This window comes from Ornithodoros turicata, chromosome 3 (genome assembly GCF_037126465.1).
Source record: "Ornithodoros turicata isolate Travis chromosome 3, ASM3712646v1, whole genome shotgun sequence".
NCBI lineage: Eukaryota > Metazoa > Arthropoda > Arachnida > Ixodida > Argasidae > Ornithodoros > Ornithodoros turicata.
Window position 1 is genome coordinate 84,023,658 of NC_088203.1, and position 24,850 is coordinate 84,048,507.

Here is a 24,850-nt window from a genome sequence, read left to right on the forward strand (position 1 = left end):
TGAATTGCAGCAGTTTGTGTATGTTTTCGCCTGATTTTGTTTGATCTCCCCCTTCCCTGTTTATGATGTCTTTTTTTTTGTACTCCTCACAAGATGCGTGACTTATATTCAGTGTATATCTGTTGTTATCCTGGACTGCTCAACAGGGCTTGCCCCTTTCGGTCCTATTGTACCTATGCCTTTATAAATGTACTAAATTCAATAAAAAGAAAGAAAGAAATATACATACATATACATACATACGTACTTGTATGCATGCATGCATGCGTACATACAATACATGTATGTACAGCTTGCGACATACTCGTGTGGAATCGACAACTTACGGTTTATCCGCCCTAGAATCTCCTAGCGTTGCAAGATTGTTAGTTTCGACTAATAAACACGTACTGGGTGGCATGCCGTACGTGTTTCTCAGTCGGAAGAAACATTCTTGCAACACCTGTAGATTTCGGACAGGATAAACCGGAAGCTGTCGATTCCAGACAAGTATGTCACAACCTGTACGTACGTATACATACATCCATACACACAAACATACATACATACATGCACGCGTGCACACATACATACATGATGTGAACAGAAACTGCGAACACGAGCGCAATAATGATGGTTAGCATGGCATACGTCCCAAGACTTTGCACCCTTACCCACACTTTCCCAAAGGAAATTACTAGACATGCATGTACAATGCATACACTGTGGCGTGCCATCGTACAACTTTAACTTCCAGACACGAAAGTGTGGACCGTGTTGCTGCGCCATCATCGTTTCCACCCGAAAGCCTCTCACTATACATAAGTGTCGCTCTGGACACTTCCTGCTCTGACAGATTCCGATTTCAACAAAAATAGGCCCTACTTTTCTTACCGACAATCCTGTCAGCGCGATGGCTCTCGCGAGTCCATTTCCTGTCAGAGACAGCTCGCGCGGCGGCCCCCGCAGGCTTTTCTCTGCAGACAACCTCACGTGCATGGTGTTGATTGGATTCCACCGGTTGTTTCAAAGGGACACGCGATAATGGTATCAAAGATTACGGTTAAGATATGCCGATCACAATCGGTCTCTACCTGTCTCTGCAAGTGGACATGAGCGGAAATGATGTGCGCTCGCACGGCAGATGGACGCTATATTGCTTCGATAATTTGAAACTGGTTGCGCCAACTGGCGGAGTAACGCATACTCGCAACTACAGTGTGAAGTTTACTTAATGTTAATAATGTTGAGATTCATTTAATGTTACATATTTCGATCGAGTGGTAAAAATACAAGATAACGTCTCTGGCGCTTCAGACTTTCCAGACTTATAGTCATTGGCCTGAAGTTTTATCCATATGTTTTTTTTTTTTTTTCAAATGATATTACTGTGCAGAACAAAAAGTTAAAAGCAAAGCAAGTTCTCACCCCATGCATTTCCTGGCCTCTTCTTCTCGCAAACCGCCATTTCCCCTATGTCTGCTTCACATCCACATCACCACGTATAGGTGTCGCTGCCCGGAGACGAAGCAAAACCAAAACCTATGGATCAACCAACAACCAGATGGACCAGATACAGGGTTTCGAGGCAGCGCCACCTATAGGTGGTGATGTGAACGTGAAGCAGAGAGAAGAAAAAAATGGCGGTTCGCCAGTGGTACAGGCCATAGGAAATGCATGCGATGAGAATTTGCGTTGCTTCTAACTTTTCCTACAAAGCATTTGTCAGGTGTCTTCAACAATCAGTGTCTTACAGTAGTCGTTCCATCTAGATCACCTCGCTCCGGTAATTTTCTCCTGCCACGCACAACAACCAACTACGGGAAGCAAACATTCACCTTTTGTTGCTGCCAAACTATGGAACGCTTTGCCCGATTACCTAAAGTCAGTACGTTCGTTCCATCGTTCTCCGATCATCTTAAGGAACCATCTCATGAATTAGTTACTCATATTCATAGACATTTTTTTCATGCACGCTTTTTCAACGATTTGTCTTCTTTCTCCCATGGGTTTTTGCGCCTACGCTGTTCACATTCATAAACGTCACATTTTTGCTCAATTTCAGTTGTTTTTGTTTCCTACATTTATTTAATTTTTCGTGCTTATCAAGTATAAGTGCTTGATACTCTTGTATAAAATAATCAATAATCTTGTGAATTCCTGTTTAACAACTCCTCATTTTAGCACAAGTGTTTACGACCGTCGAGCTGATGATTTTATGTTGAGTTTGCCATATCCTCGTACTGACTTTGGGATGTTTTCGTTTTGCTATTCTTCCGGTAAGTACTGGAATAGTCTTCCTGTTGTTATACGCAATTCTCCCTCGCTTTATGCCTTTAAAAAGAGGCTCTCGTCTTTTTTTCAGTGATCACTGTGCCTAAGCTGAAGTATCTTGTTACGATACTCTCCCCCTACTCTAACTTAATCCGTTACCTTGTTTTTTATACACATTGACTGCATGTATATGACATTGCATATTCTTTTTCTCTGAGTATTCATGTATACAGAACCACATCACAGGCTTGCCTAGTGGTACTGTTAATTACATAGTTTTTGTATAAATGATGACAGAAAGAAAAAAATAAAAAAGTCTGAAAGTCTGAAATTTGTTTGTTCTTCTTTTTCTTTTGTGCGTATTGTGCTTTGTCCCATACTCTGACAGTACATCCTTATATTGGATACCTTGTTCTGATGTTGTCGCCACATATATGATATGATATTCAGATTGTTTCCGGGAGGCCCCACCTCTAGCTATGCTACGGGGCCCCCATTGTGTACTCTGTATAGCAAATACTAATGATAAAATTGAATTTAAAAAAAAAGTGATAGCACTTGAAAAAAAAAAGAATATGTATATTATAAAATAACCATGTAAAAATACATATATATATATATATATATAGACTACAAGTAATGAAGAGACTTGGGAGGCCGTATAAGGGTTAAAAACACTTGCTACTTTTATTACATTAAGTAATAATGTAATAAAAGTAGCAAGTGTTTTTAACCCTTATACGGCCTCCCAAGTCTCTTCATTACTTGTAGTCTATTTGTTTTCGCGTCCATCTGTACTCAGTTATACATTCATATATATATATATATATATGTGCGTGTGTGTGTGTGTGTTTTTTTACAGGGTTATTTTACAGGGTACAGGGGGTATATTTTATATATATACAGGGTGTTTGCTCTAACGTGTTCAGAAATTTTATTTAAAGCGAGCGATAAACGAGAAACGAGCGCTACGTTTCTGCTACTTCACTCAGAAACAGGTAACAGGAAACTCAAGTAGCAGAAAAGTACCACTTGTTTTCTTTTATCGCTCGCTTTAAATATAATTTCTGGACACGTTAGAGCAAACACCCTTTATATGTGAATAAAACCTCAGACGAATGACTATCAGGTTGCAAAGTTCGAAGAGCAAGAAACTTCGTTCTCTATTTTTACGACGTGATCAAAATGTGTAACCTTTGCTAAGTTCACCCTGTAAATAAAGGGAACAAAGGAGTTAACCAAAGAAATCATAAATACAGTTGCCCTTCGAGTGCAAATACTATATCGTGAGCTTTATGAAACGGAACACGGGAGGGCGTGGCAGATAACTTCTTCTGCCACTTGTGGCGAATCTCTGTAGCCACACATGGAAGCAAATGGGGAGGGTTTTGTTGTTTTTTTCTGATGCCGGCTTATACGCCATGCACATAATCGTTTTCGGCAAACCTTCGTTCGGCGTTCGTGCTGCCAAACACGGCCGCTTTCATCGGTAGCTGATAGCGACGAGCTTCCTTTTCTTTTTCTTCTTCTTCTTCCTTCTACTGCCTGCGGTCCCGATAGTGTGCGTATCACCAGAAAACTCTCATTATTAATAGACGCCCGTTGCCACTAATAATATTTGGAATGCCCGAGAGTGAGCGACTAAGAACGGTAGAGCTCACACTGAAAAGGTGAAAGGGTGCAGACAGCGACGGATTGCTGCCTTAATGGGACCATGAAAGGATATTTGACAAGCCTACGACCATTTTCAGTTTATTCCTCTGTACTAAAGCATTCACCCTGTGAAGTATAAAGTTGAAAATCGTTCAAATAACGAAAATATCCTATATGAACCACGGCCGTTAACTGGCTAGCGGCTGCTACGACTCGACAGCGAGGCGAACTGTCCGTGACGTCAAACACAGGGAACGTCGTCGATTGGCGTGCGGTCCTTTGCGAGCAAATTGCAAAAATTGCAAAGCAAGCTTACATACTTCGTCATGAAACATGCTTTAATTTGACCCGGAGCTAAGATTGTATCTAATCGTTGACACAGAAGGCTACCGGAAGTGTAATGTTGCCGCATTAAAAAAAAAAAAAGGCAGAGAAAAAAAAAACGGTCGCCTCAGTGGTCCTTTATGTGATTTCGGGTGGTTGGTGGAATTTTATTATCAAGCGGTCCGCGTCGTGCATCCAGGGCCCACTTCGTAGAGAACTGCGCCGACATTTGTCGCACAGCGTCTTAAGAAAACCCAGACTAACCACCTAGTCAATCCGTATTTGCTTCACCTATGGCGATGCGAACAGAACCATAATTGTATTCGTCCGCATGTGGCAGCGGTGGCTCTGTCGCTACTGAAAAAACGTCGACTCTGGTCTATGGATTCAACGTAACCTTCAAGGGCGGTCTAAGCACGCTCACTATACAAAATGAAGGCGTCCTGATAGAGCACATCGGGTAGGAACCCATATTTTTTTCTTCCTCTATGACAGTGTTGCTCAGACTTTTCCAGTACGTGACCAAGTTTGTAGTAACAAACCTACCATGCCCCCCCCCCCCCACCTTTACGTTCATCCCACCTTCCGAAAATTTACTTTTTTTCAATGACGCAGATACGTTTACATTGTAATTTATTTAAGAAACATTAAACATAAAGAGAGCTGCCAAAAATGCTTATTAAGGTTTTTAACAAGGATTGATTTAATCAGGTATCTTTTGAGGATGTACTACTTGCTTTCTTGTTACAAGCAAATCAATATGTTGGTCTGTGTGGCTCAAGGCATATCGCATGTCTGCTTGGACCCTCCATGCACCCAGATAAAGGCTCATGACCCATTTGGGGGTCTTGACCAGCAGTTTGAGATACAGTGCTCTATGGGGAAGAAGGGGGGGGGGAGGATTGTATCGCGAACGGGACACGAACGGCCTTGCCATGTATTTTAGTGAAGCGAACTCCGACTACGCCATCGTGGCAACCAAGCGACTAAAGCGTTGAATGGATCATATGTTTTGCACACTGTTGTGATGCCGTCTGCTTTCAATCTGATCTGTGTGTAATTTCAGTCGCTTGGCAAATGCCGGGTCACCATCTTGACTTTCCCTTTCAGGCACGGGCGTTCGCGTTCCCAGGGTTTTTCCAACCGGGGGTGTGGGGTGGGGTGGGGGCGAAGCGCGACCCCCCCCCCCCCTTCCACACATACAAGCACTTCTTTTCCTGGAGACAGACGCTGAGGACTGTGTTCAGAGGTTGATATTATGTCATCTGAGGGTAATCATGGCGATCTACTACACTCTGAAAAAAAAAAGGAGTCGTACCGACTCCTTTACGGGGGTAAAACGTCCTAACTCCGGGGTGCAAAATAACACCCCTTTTGAAGAGTATCTGCAACTCCGGGAACTACGGAGTAAAGTTTACTCCTATGGTACAGAGTAAAAGTTACTCCCATACAGCTCCCTATTTACTCCAGCATATCGGGTGTAAAAGTAACTCCGTTCATGAGGTTAGCGTAACTCCACTGGGGAGTTCTTGTTATGCTACATAAGGCATAAAAGTTATGCCCTTCACCTGGAGTGCACATTACTCCAGTCGTCTCCTCACCTTGAAGATCATGCAAATAAGTGTTGCAAAACAGTATCTCTAAATAAGAAACATTTATTGTGTCTCTGATACAAACTGGCAAGAACAGAAAAAGGAAGCTTTCAGTGCTTAATATGATCCTATGAAAACACTGGTAAGATGCCACAGGTACAAGTACATTCTTGCATTATAAGGTTGACACACACCCAATGCAACTATCACCTGGCATATACTTCCAACTCCTACAAACAGGAAACAAAACAGTTATTCGAAGTTCATCTGTCACTATACATTAACATATCAGTGCATAGGAATTTGGCATATCGGCACCCACTTTTCTGCTTTTTCATGAGAAAGCAGGGGGAGACGCGCCTTTTGAAGTGCATCTGGCTGAGGCATAAAGTGCAGTACATGTACTTTAGATTTTTCTTTTTTCTTGGCAGAAGGGTAGTTGCCTTATATGAGAAACTGCTGTCATATGCAATTCACAATTTGGAGCTACAAGAATATCTTGCCTAAAATAGATGTGTGTATACACTTCCCAAAAAATCTATTGTAAAACACCTGTAATAAGATGAGCACTTACACAAGTGAAAAGGTCAGATGCACCTCCTTCAGCAGATGAGCAAGGGCATGAATTACTCATGCTGGGTAATAATCTGCAACATAAATATAGGTAATGGAGTCCGAGCAGTGGCGATATGTTACGTTATCATAAGTCAAATACTTTCATAACTAACAATTTCTTGTAACAAACAAACTATGCTAGGAAAATAAATGGTTTGAATCATGTCTGTGCGTGCAAAAAGTGATTGGTGCTATGTCGGTTACTTACTATCTTGTTCATCAATAATATTCTCATTTATGAGCTGATCATTACTCTAACTAGTCCCTTTCTCTTCCTTGCAATGTGCATCCATCCTTTGTGGAGGTGGAGCAGCGCTTTCTTTTCTCTGTCTGCCCAATGTGCGGTGCAAACGACTCGTAAATCTGAAACAGTAACAACAGCATTAGAACTCAACACTGATGCAGTGGCGGATCCGGGGGGAGGGACGGTTGGGCGATCGCCCCCCCCCCCCGCTGAAAACAGTAGCTTTAGCAGCGGTGTCCCCCACTTCCCCCCCACACTTAGGGGCATCGACAAACAACCCCCCCCCCCCAAACAACAACAACAAAAGCCACACGAACTGGATCCGCCCCTGCACTGACACCACTTGTCGTCGGCAGGATACACGTGAATGATAATACAGAACGGCGGTAATACCTACCCCATTGAAACTTACCAGTGCAGGGTACCTCCTTACCACAACCTGCACAGTTGACTTCTCATGCCAGAGTCATGCCGAGTGATGCTAGCCTTTAGGTAACTTGCCACATTCGTCATCTGCAGTGCGTTCCATCAAAGCCAGACTATTCTGCAATGCTGTTAACATTAAGTAACAAAGCGTCCTATCCAAAATACGATATCACTTATCGTCAATTTGAAGTTCCTGTTCTTCAAAGACGTTAGACTTCTTAGGATACAAAGGTCCACTTACGAAAAGAAACTCTCTTGAAGAAGCATAACTGTGAACAGCTACCACATTTTCATAATTCGTGTACGTAACACAGGACGCATACTTACCTGAAGTACATACAGGGCGACACTCAGACACATGATTTGTAGTTGTGGTATTCATTGCACTTCAGCACGCCGACGTTGTTCTTCGAAGATAATCTTATTCAGCTTTGAGAACATCATTAATGGATAGTTTCAAGTTCCCGCACGACAACAGCCAACCGCTAAACGACCGCGCGATGTCAGTGTTGCGTTGCTAGACTACGCAATGAAAAGAACGAAAACGGTCCAAGAATATGAAGACGCCTCGCGCTCAACTCTTACCACGGAGTAAAGCGCTGGTTGATTGGAGTTATGAGATCATGAAAACATAGAAACGCAGAAACAGGGAGTTGCAATGGTGTTGGGTGAGAGTTAAACTGCATCAAGGGGTGTAAAATTGCCTAATACTCTCGTTCGACTCCTTTTTTTCCTCAGAGTGTAGTATGTCTAAACACAAACTTTTCACAAGTGACCTTGGGGCTCCAGGGGGGGGGGGAGACCATGGCCTCCCTTGCCCCCCTCTCGTTACGCCCAGCTCTCAGGTTCAGGGAGTCGTGGTCCATGAAACACATTAGCCTTCCAATCAGCGGCCTGCCCTCTGATTGGACGACAGCGATACGCATTCGGAGTCGGAGTGCGCTTACTATTCTCAAAAACTCTCGATTGTTACGAGAGGGCACGAGAGTGCACCTCCACGCACTGAGAAAAAAACCCATTTGGTGCTCAAAATTAGTATTGTAAAGTTATCCCCCGCCCCCTCCCCGGTACATCGGTGAGATTATGGAAGCAGGTAGCCGGCGAAGATCAGCGTAAAAGTAGGCGTAAGTGTCCAATACGCTGACAGTTTTATCATGGCACCTAAGTCACTTCATTCTAATTCAGTGCCTCTAAAAGCGATATAATGGATGCACTTCTGGTGGCAGTACACTCCATCGAGAACGGCGCGGAAGAAAGCCCCGAGGTATGAAACCCACTTCTCCTGATTAAGGCGGGAAAATCATGACTCTCCGGGGATGCCCTTACCAACCCACTCACTCTGAGCAGGGCTTCCGCGTTTATTCTTTTCAGCGTCGATAAGCGACGCCCTTAACTCTGCTCAGGAAAGTGGTATGCATCGGCTCTTACTGCAAATACATGGCACTTAGTACGCAATTTTCCTTCTTTCTTTTTTCTTCTTTTCTTTTCTGCTTCACATATTTGTCCTTCAAGTGCATAACTCTTGTGATGTTATGAAAAGCGCTCAGTTTTTGTTCAGTTCATTCTGAATTTCTAGATCACGTCGTCACAGCACCAATCTTTTGCCTCAGAAGCATGAAGAACTGAAATGATTGAAAGGTTGTTACAGTATAGAATATCCGTAGACTGTCGTCGCTCTGTCTGGTAAAGCCATCGCCACACTTCACCGTAACGCGCGGTCCCGTGGCCCGCAGAGACGCCAGGCGTTGAAGCTGGGTTCGCGACATTGGTTGCGTTAAGTAAGAGCGCCGTAGCGCGAGTGTTTCAGACTCCACTCAATGAACGCGACACAAGCACCACTCGCGCACCCGGGAGTGCGAGACTCCGAGCCGCTCCCCGCGCACCCGTTTTGAAATGGGGGCTTTGAAGCAGACGACAAGTGCCCGGGTGCTTCAGATTTTCCGTGACGTACTTCCTGTTGAGCGCCGGCAGGACGACCTTTGCTCGGAAGCAAAATATGGACTTTATATGTTACCCAATGCTCCGATTTAGCATGCTTTTGTATTTGGACAACTTCCACACGGATATCGGCGGTTATTCATGCCATACAGCAGTCTTCACAGTAAACAGCCCCTATGACGTCTGTTACAGATTCCCATCTTTTCCATTTCATTTGCTGTTACAAGGAGAAGTCTTCGCAACCGTATATAGTCGTCTCTTCCAACGTTACTATAGGTTCGAAGTAAGCCAGCGTGTCCTCCGTCTGTGCACTGCACGTGTGTGCGCTCCGTGTGTGCTCTGCACGAGCAGACAACAGGAAGCGGCATGAGAAAGCGAGCAGTGAAACGCTCCGAAGTTGCTTTTCGCTGTTTAATGGCCGCTCCGGGTGCCTCATACTCTCGATTTGAGTGCGCCAAAAGAGGGGCGGCTACTTAACGCAACCATTGAGTACCTGCGCACAATGTCTCGCACCCAGCGTCAACGCTTAGCGGCGCTGACGTCTCTGCGGGCCTATGTGGGCCACGCGATCCAGCGTCACGGTTAAGTATGGCTACGCCTTTACAACAAGCACCTGTGCTGTCCAGGTTTCGCTGAATCTCTCTGCCGATTGTCCCCAGTGGTAGTGATGGTTCTGGTGACGTAACTTGGCGTCAAGTCCCTCGATATTCCGAACGTTCCAGTGGGGTGGCGCACACTGAGTGCGCTGCAAATCTCTGACAATGGGTGGTTTTTTCTCCAAAGGGTCATACGATACAACAGCAACAACAAATGATGGAGAACTGATGATGACAAGGGATGTTCCCCCGTGGTAGCCACGGGACCCTACCCCACAGACCCTACCCTCCTACTTCACAGAGGTTAATATGAGAGGATGAATTAATGATAAGCCGTTGGGAAGACATGTTGGAGTTCTATTTAGAGCTCTTCGTGGAGGCCAGTGGCTTACACGAAAGCGAGAAGAGAGCGAAGAGCCCGGCACTAATGCGCAGGGGAGCTCCATGGGCCAAGTACCTTGGACAAGCTGAATGGTCTATGGTCAAGGAGCTCAAGTTGCAGTCGAAACACCCGGCGTTCACACGTGTACCGGTCACAATCCTCGATGATATTGGATATCGTAGCTCGGGTGTGGCAAGCTGGGCACAGCACAGTGTTACTGTAACCCAGCTTAAACTGCAAATCAAACTCAAACTTGAACCCGGAACACAGGGGTGAAGGCGACGTTGAGTCGTAGACGCCGCAGAAGTGACGTAAAGCTGCGAGGGAAGCCACCTGGCATCTTAAATGATGATGACGGGTCCACTGCATGGAGGAGTGAACATTGACTGATGTCATGGCGCCACGGCTGGCGGGCCAAGGGTGACACCAACGCAGACAAGTAGAAGCGTCTATCTCCGTTGGAGAGCATAAAACATACAATCATAATATTAGTGTTTTTTCTTTTCTACATTTCAGTTATTTGCCAAAACGTTTAAATACAAAAATACAGAAAGTAACTCTCAAACAGATCTTTTTGGGATGCTATTTCAACAACTTGTGGCCCGATTGATATTTTTCTATGAGGGCGTTATAAGTTTCAAAATCCATCTCATGAAAGAACGAAAGGTCGAAAATCATTATGGTCGACCACCGGCAGCGGTAGTTGTCTCGGATAGTAGCGACTGTGCAGGGTTACAGTAAAGGGAGAAGGATCAGCCGTCTGGACAACGAGTTATGGAGCAAGGATCACCCGATGCATGTAGGCAGTGCACGCAGTACATTTTAACACGTTTCACCGTAAAAATCGATGTTTTTGTAACACACCCTTTTTCATTCCGCGGGCCCAACTGAAAACTGTAACCACAGTGGTGCGGAAGGCGTGTTCTAAAGACTCCCATCTGAAAGAGTTAACACATGTGGTAGGTCATTCCCCGCCATAGCCATAGCCAAAGCCATAGTGTGTATGGCGGTACACTGCCTCATTGCGTTTGTGGAAGTGATGAGAAAGTGATGATGATGGAAAGGTGTCCTATTAGAGTTCGTCCATTAGTCCAGTGCTGGAGAGGAACTCAGCAACAACTCGTATAGGCCTTGCATCAGATGTGAGGGGCCCGACCATGGCCCGAGAATTTTGGCTAAGTCGAACAGGCGTTGATCGACGCGTTGCAGAGCAGTTTCCATGAGGGCGCGCTCTCGATCTGAAAGAGTTAAATGGAATACACCCATCCTGAAATTGTGTTTTCTATAGAATATGCACTTTGAAATGGTACTTTTTGTACAATACCGCATTCAGAAGCGCGTTTACACTTACAAAACGAACTTACGAACACAACGAACTTGCACGACAAAGGTGGGCGCGATAGGAGAAAGCATTTACGTTGAAAAGCCCTAAAAAAAAAGACAGCGTCGGAGGCTTTGCGCTACCGGCATTGTTTCAGCGTGTTTCCTAAGTCTCACCAATATTGCGGCATCTAAAGATTACAGTATCAGCTATGTCAACGAACACGAGAGTTGCATCCTTTTACTCTACGGCGTAGAATGCGTCAAGAGGCACTGTAGAGTGATATGTCCGCAGCCGCGCGCGCGTATCGGGTAGTTGCTAGGATGGGCGATAAAAAAACAGACGCAGATGGCTAGCGTCGGCAAGGCATCAGAGCGCGAAGCAGGGCTTAACAGGCAGTCAGGAAAAGACCTATATCATCGGCTGCTGCAATATAGCAGCGGGAGCCGATAAAGGTGGGCTCGAGCGGAAAATGGGGTCTCCCGAATATAGGGGCAAGAAAAATACCCGACCATTTACGTCACTTCCTTCCGCGTTGCCAGCGGCCAGAAATTGGTCCTTCTCATTCCTCCCCCTCGGGGTGTTCTGGGAATTTCGACCAATGTTTCTTTACTCCCTAGATATACCGTTGCTTAGATAGCCTCGGTTTCGAGAGGTCCTGCCATATACACAAGCGGCTGCGACACTTTCTGCTTGTTTTGTCAGAATTTGCTAAGTCGTGCAGGCAACGTCCAGAACCAGACGTGATACTTGACAGTTCCAACATTAGAAAAAGAAAAGGTTAAACTTAGCCTTGGAAGTTGTGTGGTAAAGCATATTCCGTTGAATAGCAGTTCGTTTTCCTGCGGTGATATTGCCCTCTGGAACTTTGGTTTAGTATGCACGTTATAGGCTCGTAGCGATATGTCTCATGCAGAAATAATGCGCTGCGTCCAATTCGTCGGAACTGAACTATCCACCTCGTTGAAATGGCTACAGTCGTGACGCAGCCCACATACGTGAGGCCAACAAGGGCAAGCCGGTTTTCGTCACCCCGACCACCACCGAGAGATTGTCAACCAGAACAGACATAAAATTATCGTTACACGCGTACACATCGCCCAGTGCACAAAACGTAAGTTCCAGCTTTGCGTATCGTCCTTCAGCTGAGAAGAGAAACTCACAACAATGTTTACTAACGACGAGCCGGTGTATTCATTTAAATGTGTTTCAAGTACGAAAATGTTTTATCTGTAAAATGACACCAAGGTATATACCGATGCAACCCCTTTAAGGCCCTCCTGATAAAGGGTAAACTTCCATTATCTCTATATCTAGGCAGTCCCTGAAGCTGTTAAGTTACCGTGTGAAAGATGTAACTATGTTAATAACGTAGTCCTTAACGAAGGACACAAAATAGCAGTATACAGGTGCAGCGCGCGATAGCAGTTGAGTTCAAACTTCAGTTGGCTGCGGAGGAGTGCAACACGCTTCGATCGTTCTCGTTTATATTCAACAATTCCAACGCTTTGCATCTTACTCCCTGTGGGCGCACAATTGTTTAGCTTCATTTCAATGGCGGCGGTTCTTACTTCCTGAATAGAATACTGTCACTGATTGAATATCACGTTTTATGGCATAAAATGCCATGAGAGAACCTGGAGAGAAAGCAAGAAAATAAGTGGACGTGTGTGAAAAGCGAATTAAAAGAAAACTTGGAGCTTTGCTTAAGTTACTTTGGCAAAGTTACCTGAAAAAGAAACTAGTTCCTCTGAAAGTTACCACGGTGCAAAAGTACCGAGTTAAGTTACAAGTTACAAAAAAAAAAAAAAAAAGGAACTTAGCTACAGTAACGAGTTACCTCGAAGTCTGGAAACTATGCGTTATTTTCGCTCTTCTGGAAGAGAATGTTCAGAGGGGATTTATTCGACACCTGCGTAAGTTATTTCATAATGTAATGAAGTTGCAGTTATACCATAGAAGAACTCGTGCCGATGTTTTGCAGTGCGTATACTACCCTTTAAAGCAGCACTTAAGTGACTGCAAATATTTTATTTATTTTTCCTGCGGCGTGTTCTGCAACGAATAAAGCGAGCTCCTGCGAAAGAACAACGGTATCAGGTGACCTTTCAAGTCCTCCACTCTTCGAATGAGCGTATCGAAGAGTGGGGGAAAGAGGATGGAGCGCCGTGACGTCACTTATTCCCCTGGCACGTGACTCGTGGCGTAGGCAGCTCAAGGCTATCTATGCGTTTATTCGTTCATTCGTCTATGCCACTCGCAGGCAGCACAAGCGGGTATAAGCAACGCGTGAGCCGAGAAGAAAGAAACAAAGAAGAAAGGCACGGGGACCTGCCTACGTCACTCGATGATCGTGCAGGCCGTTCGAACCTGCTTTTTCCGAGTTCTTTGCGTGAAAAGCGAATTAAAAGAAAACTTCGAACTTAGCTCAAGTTACTTTGGCAAAGTAACCTGAAGAAGAAACGAGTTCTTCTGAAGGTTACCATGGCGCAAAAGTACCGAGTTAAGCCACAAGTTATAAAAAAAAGGAACTTAGTTACAGTAACCAGTTACTTGTAACGAGTTACCTCGAACTCTGGTGGATACAACATTTTTTTAAAGCTGTACCAGTCCTCACGTAAACTTGCGTGGACACGTTGCCCAGTCTAGCCCCATTATCTTTATCTGTCCCTACATAACCCCACATATAGTCTGTCCCCACATGTCGTTTTTATCCACACCGTAACCTCTCTAATTTCCTGTCGTAGGAGCCAATCTTATTATCTTGTATGAGTCGCGCGAACAATGCCGCCAAGAAGACCACTCCTTCTTCGCCGCAGACACGTAAAAGAGGTCTCGTGCAGGGGTGACGGGCAATCCGTCCTACACATTAGCGTCATCCGTCTTGGGCAGTGTGCGAGAGAATCTCTTTTATGGGACGCATAGCCTCCTCGTATATGCTGTTCGTGTTGCTTAACGAAACAAGAATGGTTAGCAAAGGCGCGCGCTTTAATCAGGGTTCTTGTATTTCTTATCAGCTGTATCGGCAAGATCTCATGGCATCTAAATTAGCCGTATTTCTATTTATCATCCCATCGTGTATTCTTACGGCTAATACCACGTAGTTACAAGCTATGGTGGTGTAAGCCGACACATGCCCAATTAGGTATATGTGAAGAGGTAGCGAGCCTCCCATAGGCCACTGCGTCTCCACAAGGACGCAATCATAGAGACCGTCAGCGCTATCCATTCGTTGCGCGGACTACAGTGAGGGGAACTAAATGACGTCAGAGATGGCGTCAGCAAAAACAACAACAACTTTATTACGGGATGATGGCTGAGGAGTTTCATCGCCGGGGGCGATACTCTACCCCATTGCTGGCGGTGATGCAGGGAATGAAATAATGAGTCCCTTCACAATTACGACCGAAGTCCTTATTTGTCCTTAAACATCGAAGTCCTTATTGAATGGCGTAGAGCAGTATGAATAATAAGCAGCGCATAATTAGCAATGGTGCGCTTGCGTCTGCAGCAGAGTCTGCGATCCACCTTGTATATTCCCAGGCTATACAGGTCATGTAGGACGTGGCTGTAATTGACCGTGTCGTACGCCCTTTTGATGTCTAAAAATGCTGCCGCTGTGGTGCGACCTTGCGCGCATTCATATTCTACGAAGGTCACTAGGTCTAATACGCTGTCCATAGTGCACCTGCCTTTACGGAAGCTAGACATGCATTCTGGAAGCAGCTTTTGTGTCTCGATGACCCATTCCACTCGGCTTAGCACCATCTTTTCCCTCACCTTGCACACGCAGCTCAACAAGCTGATTGGCCTGAAGGATGCCATATCCCTGGGAGATTTCCCCGGTTTCAGCAAGGGTACCATTCTGGAGATTTTCCATATCGCAGGAAGTTTGCCCTCATTCCAGCTCTTATTGATTAGACTTAATAAAGACTTCTGAGCGTTGATGTGTAAGCTACTTATATGCTTGTAGGTAACGCCGTCGGGACCTGGCGACGATTTGCATCTTCTTGAACTTGAAGCGGCGTCAAGTTCTGCTAGGCCGAAATCAGCATCCAAGGCCGCACACCGCGCGTTATCGGTCAACACAGTACTCCGTTTGGCATTTCCCACTGATACATGATATGCAGTTGTCGTGGATGATCGAGATGGCCTAGTAAGCAGTTTGCAAAATTCATTTGCGGTAGACCTCTCATCAGTATCGCGATGAATAGCCAGAGCCCTGAAAGGGTTAGATTGCGAGTTTGCTGTCCCAAGCGACCGGACTACCTGCCATAGACGCGTCATGGGTGTGAATGGCGAAAGTGTGGAACAGAAAGACCGCCACTGTTGCCGAGACAATCTTTGTAGGTGACGCCGTATTATACGCTGCGGCCGGCATGATTCCCGATAGTCGTCTGGGTTTCCGGATCGTCGGAATCTCCTTTCCGCTCTGCGTCGAATAGCACGAAGCCTTTCGTATTCCGCATCTAAGCGTGCGTAGGTATCAGGAACCGTGACAGCTTTCGATGCAGATACCGCGGTTTTTTTCACCGCAGCAGCAAAATCTTGCGCTGTATCTGTAGCTGCGCGGGCGATGTCACGAGCTGATTGGAGTTGAGTTGAGTTGATAAGAAAAGAAAAAAAATGAGAAATAGGCACTCATTACGAGAGCCGTCCAACCAGATCACTCCAGATCACTTAGGAAAACACAAATGGCTATCTACAGTAAAACCAATGAGTGACAAAGACTCTCAGTCAGTCACTCACACACACTGTCCACACACACACTGTCCACACACACTGTCCACACACGCTGTCCACACACGCTGTCCACACACGCTGTCCACACACGCTGTCCACACACGCTGTCCACACACGCTGTCCACACACGCTGTCCACACACACTGCCAGTCACACTGTGTCCATCAACTTGGAGTCTGCGCAAAATCGCACAAACGCTTGCACGGCGTGAAACTGATGGTCGGGTGTCCAAGGGCCCAGAACCTTAACGACATAAAATGGTCTGCCATCCAGCCGAGCTAAGGAAGCTTGTACAGATTGTCTGTGCTGCTGATACCGTGGACAGGATAATAAGATATGTTCAGTGTCCTCAACAGTCCCACAGGTGCCACAGTTGGGTGAATCCGCCTGTCCAAGCTTGTAAAGAAGACGTCGGCTGTAGGGCACGTTGAGGCGGAGCCGGTGGTAAAGTGACGCAAACGACCTAGGGAATGATGTCGGGAAAGTAGAGGCAAGCTCCGCGTCAACGCGGTGTAGCAGCGAGGCGCGAGCCCCGCCAGAGAGCCACTGCGCCTCAGCCAGTTGGCGACACAAAGCAGTCAACATGGCCGTAGCGTCGGACTTGGTGAAATATATGAGTATGAGGTGAGTATATGAGTATATATATGAGGTGAAATATATACGTGACGCACGCTTCTGATGTACTCTGCGTGCCGCAGAATCAGCCGCATCATGCCCAGGTATGCCACAGTGTCCTGGAATCCATTGAAAGAACGTGTCCAGCAGCCACCGCCTCTGCGTGTAGTTTTACAACATCAGCAACTACAGGGTTGCCAGCACTGGTAGTCCCTGTAGAAACAACATACTGCAGAGCAGCTTGGGAATCCGAGATAATAACCCACTTGGTCCGTGAATGAGCCGATGCTATACATTCCATAGCCATGAGCAGAGCGTACAGTTCAGCTGCTGTCCACGATGTCGCATGGGACAAACGCACTTTCAACCCCACAGGCAGGTATGACGAAGGCACTCGTCGATCCAGTCGTTGTAGTGGAGCCATCTGTGTATATTACCACTCGGTCTTGGGTGTTATGTATTAAGTAGCAGTCAGCTACCGCTGCCGCTGGACACAGTTAGGTACACATTTCTTCACAGAGAAATTCGCAACCGTCAGCCTCACCCTCGGGATTGCCATACTCCAGACAGGAAGCGGTGACTTGAGCCGCCTATGTCGGGGTATAGTACCACGGTATGGTTGGAGAGCTTGTGAGAAGGAGGAGCACGACCTCTGGTGCATGGCCTGAACTAGGTAGTGGCGATTATGTCTCGTAGACCAACGGGCGAAATGCCGAAGCGACTCTTGCATCCGAAGGGCTGCCAGCGGTGGTTCTTTGGCCTCAGCAATCGCCAGCCTGTTTGATGTGGATGCGTGGATTCCTCAGCATACTTTGACGCTTTTGGCCAGTACGCTCTCGAGGACAGACTCTGTCGAGCTACACAAGCCATGTAAAATCGGGACAAGATACGAGCATGAATCGGGAGCTGATTGGAATTTATAACGCGACCAGTCCGTTACATTCACCCGTCGGCGTTTTTTCAATGACCTTGAAGGGCGGTGCTCAATGAGCACTGGCATATGGTCACTCGCCAATGAGTCAGTATGCGTGCTCCACTCAATATCCTGAGCAAGTTCAGTGGAGCAGTGGCCGCGAAAAAACGTTGATGACCCGTCGTTGAGAACTGTGAGGTCAATGTCAGTCACTACACTTTCAAATGTTCGGCCGCGAGCGTCAGTGTGCTGGCTTCCCCACAGTACACTGTGGGCATTCATATCACCGCAGACGATGACTGGTGCAGGAACGCCAGCCTGTAGGCGTCTGACCTGTTCCTCGGTAACGTTCGGCGCTACATACGCACTGGTCACAGTAATGTAGGTGCTCTTTAGTCGAACGCGGTACGTGACGTATTCGAAATTTTCATTTGTCGACACCCGTATGAGGGCACACGGTATGTCCTTTCTCACGCACAACATGGCTCTACTTTGACTCTTCGGTTTCCAGTTTATTCCGAACAGCTGAAACAGACATTCCAAAGCCGTTGGCCTACGAGCCTAACCCTTCCTTTCCCTTTTCTTGACCAAACCATACCAATCGCCCATCAATACCGAGAACAGATAAAATAACGCGTATCAGCAACTGGTTTAATGACACATGGCAATTCGAAATACATGCAGATATCGCAGGTGCTGACAACTCCTGACACTATAGACGCTATAGGGCTGTCACCCCCCCCCCCTTACGTGTAAATCCACTCCAATTACCTACTACCTGTTGTGGCGCATTATGACCTTAATTGTCGATGCGCCATAGAAACCGGAATGACATCATCATCCTCATCATGTTGACGACTCCAAGCAGGAGGGCAAGGTGATGACCACACAGGAATTATGTAGGTTGACTTCATCTTTCACCTAGAGCTAAATATGCACGTACTCGTAGTGATCAGCCGTTTGCATTTCTCTAATGAGGCGCCATAATGGCTCCATCGCGAAAACATGACATCGTTGGTGCGTAGCTGATTCGAGCTGGCGCTCACGCCGACATCATAACCGGTCTCGCCACGGTGAAAGCGTTCTCGCAGGGCCAGCAGAAGGGGATGTATGTTCCATTCATCCGTTCATATACACTCTTAAAAATGAGTTTTACTACATAGCACGCTCCTAGCCAACCATCATCCCGATTGACAACGTTCTCACCCCTGATTTGTTGAAAACGTGAGGCTGGAGTTATTCGTAATCTGACATAATTAAAAAGCAACTTGCGGTTTTTAAAAATTCGTACATCATATTGCTTCTTAAAAGAAAAAAAAATGTTAATCGCAAGCCACTATTGATCGTATTGATTCAAAGGTCTATGCTGTGATTTATCCAGAACCCCCTCTGCTCCTCCAACACCCCCTTCCCGATGTATCATGTCAACTCCTAACATCCTAGCTTTACTTGTGCACTCCCTTCGGGAGACCTCGCTATTTCCCCCAATTTCTTGTGCAACCTCACCCGCCCCCCCCCCCTCACACACACACCGCCGTGCTCGGGATTCTGGGGAAACCATTGAGTCTATGTATACAAAATCCACTGCGTTGCGCTTGCTTCCACGGTGTAACCAAGTCCGAAGTTGCAAAACGAACACAGTACATATAACACACAGAACATAGTAATGAGCGAGCTGCATGGGTGCATGAGGGGGGAGGGGTATGTTTATTGGGGGAAAAAGCGGGCAAAGATTAGTCAGGCATAGGCCGACTTGCTATTCCTTCATTTAAAAAAAAACGAAAAAAGAAAGAAAGAAAAGAAACACACACACAGACAGACACACAAAAGGGCCTTAGAGGCTGGTCGAGAGGACGGTGGCACGGAGAAAGCTCAAGAGGGTAGTCGTAACTGCCCCCTGGTTGTGCAGTACCGGGCCGAGCAGGGTGGCCAAAGTGACGTTAGGGTAGCCAAGATGTCGCAGGTGGCGTTGGAGGATGAGTCTTTGTGAGAGGTACCGGTTGCAGGATAGGAGCTAGTGCTCAATGTCGACTTCCACACAACAAGTTGCGCAATTGGGGGACTTCGTCTGGCGCATTTTATACAGGAGTGAGGGTGTCCGTGCAACGTTCATTCGAAGACGGTGGAAAAGTGATTCTTCAGCTCTATTGCAACGGCAGGCAATAGTCAAGTCTTGCAGGGGGTCAATGAGACGTAGGAAATGATGATATGAGGTAGAGTCCGCTCGGAACTGCCGGGTACAGACACCAACGCCACCGGCGAATGTGCAGGGAGCAGGCAGAGATCGTTAGGGGCAGAGGTGTGGCAGGGAGATCTCTGGTAGATGTTGCGTGTCTTGCTATTGCGTCTGAGCGGGTGTTACCAAGAAAGCCTACGTGTCCCGGGATCCACTGAAGCGTCACAGAATGACCAGTAGCCGCGAGTTGTGTCAGAGCTTGCAGTATGAGCGCGTGGAGAGTGCACATGGTGCTGGGGCGAGAAGAGAGCAGCAGATCCAGTGAAGCCTTGCTGTCAGTCAGAACAACCCACTGTGCAGACCGAGTCGGCAGACCGAGCAAGTGCTGTAGAGCCGACGGGATGCCGAGGAGTTCTGCTTCCATGGAGGACATTGGGTATGGGAGGACAAAGGCTTGCTGAAAGTCACTACCAGGGATATAAAATGCAGCGCCCGATCTGTCTGCCGTGACTGAGCCGTCCGTGTACACCTGGCGATGGTTCTGTTACGTGGAGTGCAGAAAATCGAGAGCGAGTTGGAGTGCTACAGGTGCGGGAGCGTCATGCTTGCGCTGAAGACCGGGGATGGTGCAGCAGATGGTGGTGCATGAGGATCTACGGCATACAGTGCAGCGAAGCCGAAGCACTGCTCGTGTTTTGGGGCGAGGGCAGTATTGTGTTTGTAACGTGGTGCAACGGAGATCAGAATCTGCATACACAAAAAAAGAGAGGAACGATGAATGACAGAGTGGGAAATAGAGGCTTAGTGTTCTCTGCAATGTGCTTGGGTAGGGAAGTCAAGGGAACACCTGCAGGAAGGATGTCAGGGGAGCACCTTCAGGTAGGGGAGACGAGGGGACTTCCTCAGGGAGGGGGGAGGAGAGCCAGTCAAGAAAACACCCTCACAAGGGGAGTGGTCTAAACACCCCAAAGGGAATCATATCTGTGATGAGCGTGAACACCCCAAAGGGAGTTTCCCATATTCCCGTTTTCTCTGAGAGTGTACACAGAACTGCGAGATCTGGACGAACAAATATGATCCTTTATAGACTTGGACGAGATCGAGACCGAAGCAGAAGGCTGCGACATGTACCTGGAGATGAGAGTCACTGCTGAAGTGCGGTCTAGCAAGGTTCTGGAATGTTCAAAAGGTACTTCAATGACCGCGACTAGGCCTACCTTGAACACTACACGACTTGCGCAAGGCGATCCTCAAAGATCCACAGCAGAAGTCATTCAGAAATCTCTTCAAAGCTTGCAGAGCGATAGAAGAGAATACAACGACAACTACGAATTGGCTGTATTGACATAGTGACGGCTCCACAATTCAGATTCAGCGTGAAACCATGGAAACTCGTGGAACGAAAGTCACCGGTGCTGCACTAGACCAGATTCAACACGGGGAAACAACGAGTAGCCTTCAGGTTTCCGCTGATGACATCTTGGCTGGAAACGGACTCACTAGAGAAGAATGCGAACATCTCACGTAGGGAAATCATGAAGTCTCGCATCGGCGAAGCAGACGTTACATCCAACCATGACTTTGATAGACCCTTCCGACATCTACGACGGCGGACATCCTATACGGCCTCTTCCATTGACATTACTGCTGAGGTTGCTGCAACTAGCGCCACTCCTGTGAACAAGAAAACCAAAGGACGTACCTACGTTTGTTCATGTCAGTCTACGTCCTGTCAGGCTTCGTAGGGTCAACTGTTCCTGACGTCACTTCGTCTTGCTAGGACGTCTTCATCGGGACATTCATGTCAGGTCGCAAGGCCACCAGATCTTCTCGCATAAGGACGCTCACTTTTCACATGCGGGCTGGATACTGGGAGCACCTTCAAGTCACCATGATTCCTCCCAAGTGCCTCACCCAACAGTGCCAGACAACACCGTTCAGCCTATGTGGTTCTCTACAGGACTTGTAGGACTACCTTTAGAGCCCGACTGAAGACATCTCGCTTTTTGTACGTCGGTTTCTGTTACCTTATTCTGTTAAACGTTTCGTGTTTAGGCGTATTGTATCGTATCACCGTTGGCGCAGGGAGTGTGTTGGAAAACGACGACGACGAAGTTGTATTGGATCACACGCATTTTCCATTCGATTCATGACCGTTAAGGAAGCACAACGTCTGTGACCAGTTGTCCGATTGCTTACAGCCTGAATTACAATGCTTCTGTCGGGTTACGTCAATATCGGTTGATAGACAATAGTCAGTCGAGTTGTTAAAAAAACAACAACAGTGATGGTGCCGTGGGGTGTTGTCAAAGAAAACGATAGCAATAGTTACGCCCGAATTTTTAAATACTACTTTCCTTTCCAATCCCTGTTTCCCTCCGAAAGAGAACCGGAGAGCACTTAACTACCATATTTACGCGCATAATTAACGCACCCCCAAATCGGGCGTCCTGATGTTGCTTCTCCCCTGGCGTACTTTTTGGCGTGTTTTCCCCATGGTTACGGAAATGCTGGGCCCAGAGCTTCAGGAACTAACGGTTGTTTAATCACGCTAACGAAGGAAGAGTCCACTTCAACGCTTTCATCAGAACACGCCCTTGTGTTATTTATAATCGACATCCATCAGAAACACACTGTCCAAACACAATGTCAAACGAGTTTCAGCTGAGTTCTCGACCACAATATTTGTTTAGGAATGCACAATGTGGGTCCGCGCAATACAGGATCAATAGAACGTGAGTCCCGTAGTGGGAGCCGCACCCGTAAGCGTCAACCTACACGTTCCCTTTCGGGAAGCCAGGCACGAAAAGAAGGCGTGTTGACAGGAACGCTTGTGCTGGCTTACGTTTTCCCGACTGCAGTAACGTCGATGATGAAATAGTGTGTGTTGACGATTGTCGTTAATGCCAACACAATGGAATTGTATTGATTGCTTTGCCGTCGATTTCGAAAGACATCAGTATGCATGCTCGGGAGTTTCTCTAGTCGTATACCAACGATAACACAAACTGAAGCGGCATTGATCCCACATCGAACGGCGCCAAGGTACACCCCCGTATATTGGCAGCATTAAGGCGGAAAATAGGCAGTACCGTGTATACGTGTCCCTTACGATGCAGTAAGGTTAAAAAACTAGGTAGGTTGATGTGACATACTAAAAGCGCTTAAATCCCCAGTGCTGGGAAGGAAACACCTTCCCAGGAAACCTAATGAACCTAAAGGCGCACCTACTTTACATAATAAGGGATTGGTGCAGATATTATTAAATTCAGGTGTTGTTGTGTTTTTAGATGTGTTTGTAGTTTGAATGGAAACGGCGTGCTTGAATGGTAGTATATTGTGCTTTTGTTGCATGATGCACGTTCTGCTGACGATCACGGAATTTCCTTTTGTCGAGTTAGATGTAGACAGATTTGTGAAATGAGGTCGTTGTGAATTTGGTAATTTGGTAGCATTGGATCGATGAAAGAATAATGCGAATACCGTGGTACAAATACCGAGGCTGGCTAGTTCAGAACACTTACAGGGTTCGGTAGGCGACTCTCTTACGTTTGGAATAACCAGGCCAGAAGATGTAGGAATTTGTCTCCTGAATGTGCCAAGCACAGTCCGGTACCCATGCAGTTATCTTCCGAAGTTATTTTGCACTGCGGGATGGCCGCCGTTACTCTCTGCCTCAATCTGAAACACACGCATTGTACGTATTACGCGTATGTTATCGTGGTAAGCGGTGCGCGCGCCGCTTCATGTGAAGACGCGAGGCATCCAGGGACGCGGACGGACGACACGATCATCGCGTGACGTGGAGAAGGCTTCGTGCCTTTTACCTTTGTTTTGTCTTCGCAGCTCACGACGTCCTCTCGTTCTGCGATGCGCTCTTTTGAGAAGGAGTGTATTTTTGAAAGGTGCGCGGAACAGATAGGCCTCGCCCTCGCTCTGCAGGGCACCTGCGCTCATCGTTCTTTCGCAGGAGCTCATTTTATTCGTTGCAGAGCACGCCGCAGCGTATATATATATAAGCCGGAAAAGTCAGAAGGCGACAAGGAGCTTACAGGAAAACACAATGGGGAGTTTATTAACACATATAGGGATAGGTGTCGACGTTTCGGCAGTCAAAGTCCCGTTGAAGGCACATCAACCCCTATCCCTATTCCCTATATGTGTTAATAAACTCCCCTTCTTTTTCTTTGTTCTAATAAATATATCCCCCCCCCATTTGTGTTTTCCTGTACGCTTTTTTTTCTTCTTCTGATTTTTCCTGCTTATTTCATTCTCGTGGTCAACCGCCCTCCTAAGCCTTTGAAATATATATATATATATATATATATATATTTATAAGTCCCAAACGTCGCCACACCAGCATTGGACAGCTGTTTCGGCCTAATTGGGCCTTCATCAGCAATGGGACGTTTGGGACTTATAAACATATGTTCAACATGCAGCCAAAGAGCATATGCTATCTTTTTTCACTATATATATATTCTTTTTTTTTGGGGGGGGGGGCCCTCAGTGGTTTGTTAATACCCAACACGCACTGTCGCACACAATCTAGATCGGCCAGCAATCCTGGTCGGTGCAATCCCGCTGGACACGCTACGCCGTCTGCACTTCACGTTCGTGATCCAGGCTTGCATTTGTCGCCGTCTAGCGAGAGGTTTGCACAATATACCTACTGCGGTTCCAAATTAAAAGAAAACATTGGTCCAAGATGTCCACTTGAAAGCAATTCGCATTAATTCAAGTGCTATTTCAGCTATTTCGGCGTTTGTTCATGTTTTCTTCTTGCGGGCCGCTGCATGCCATCGCCACCACCTTGCCAGCCCGGAACCGGCATTGCGAGAAGGCGAGGGTGAAAGCAAGCTACTGCGCCTGCGCCAACCCTACTTGAACTGTGCAATATTGTTTGCGAACGAGGGACAAGTGTCTGTCGCCGAGACTCGCTTTGTCCGCACCAGAGGGCGATGGCAATCGCTGCCTAATCAGGATTGCGCGCGATGTGAATCCTGCGTCAGTACGTTTTGGGTATAATGTGCGTTATGGGGATAACGACAATTTGAAG

At 46.7% G+C, this 24,850-nt stretch overlaps 1 protein-coding gene and 1 long non-coding RNA gene across 3 annotated transcripts in view; one reads left to right on the top strand and one right to left on the bottom strand.

The window, feature by feature from the left end:
- Positions 1-24,850, top strand: part of LOC135388716 (potassium voltage-gated channel subfamily H member 8-like) — a 487,577-nt gene that overhangs the window by 53,542 nt on the left and 409,185 nt on the right. The gene's annotated exons all lie outside the window — the stretch shown is intronic.
- LOC135387412 (uncharacterized) lies at positions 6,010-6,774 on the bottom strand. The gene is made up of 3 exons (XR_010421100.1): positions 6,646-6,774; positions 6,397-6,469; positions 6,010-6,052 (listed from the first exon to the last, which is right to left on the bottom strand). It is a non-coding gene; the product is annotated as an uncharacterized LOC135387412 (long non-coding RNA).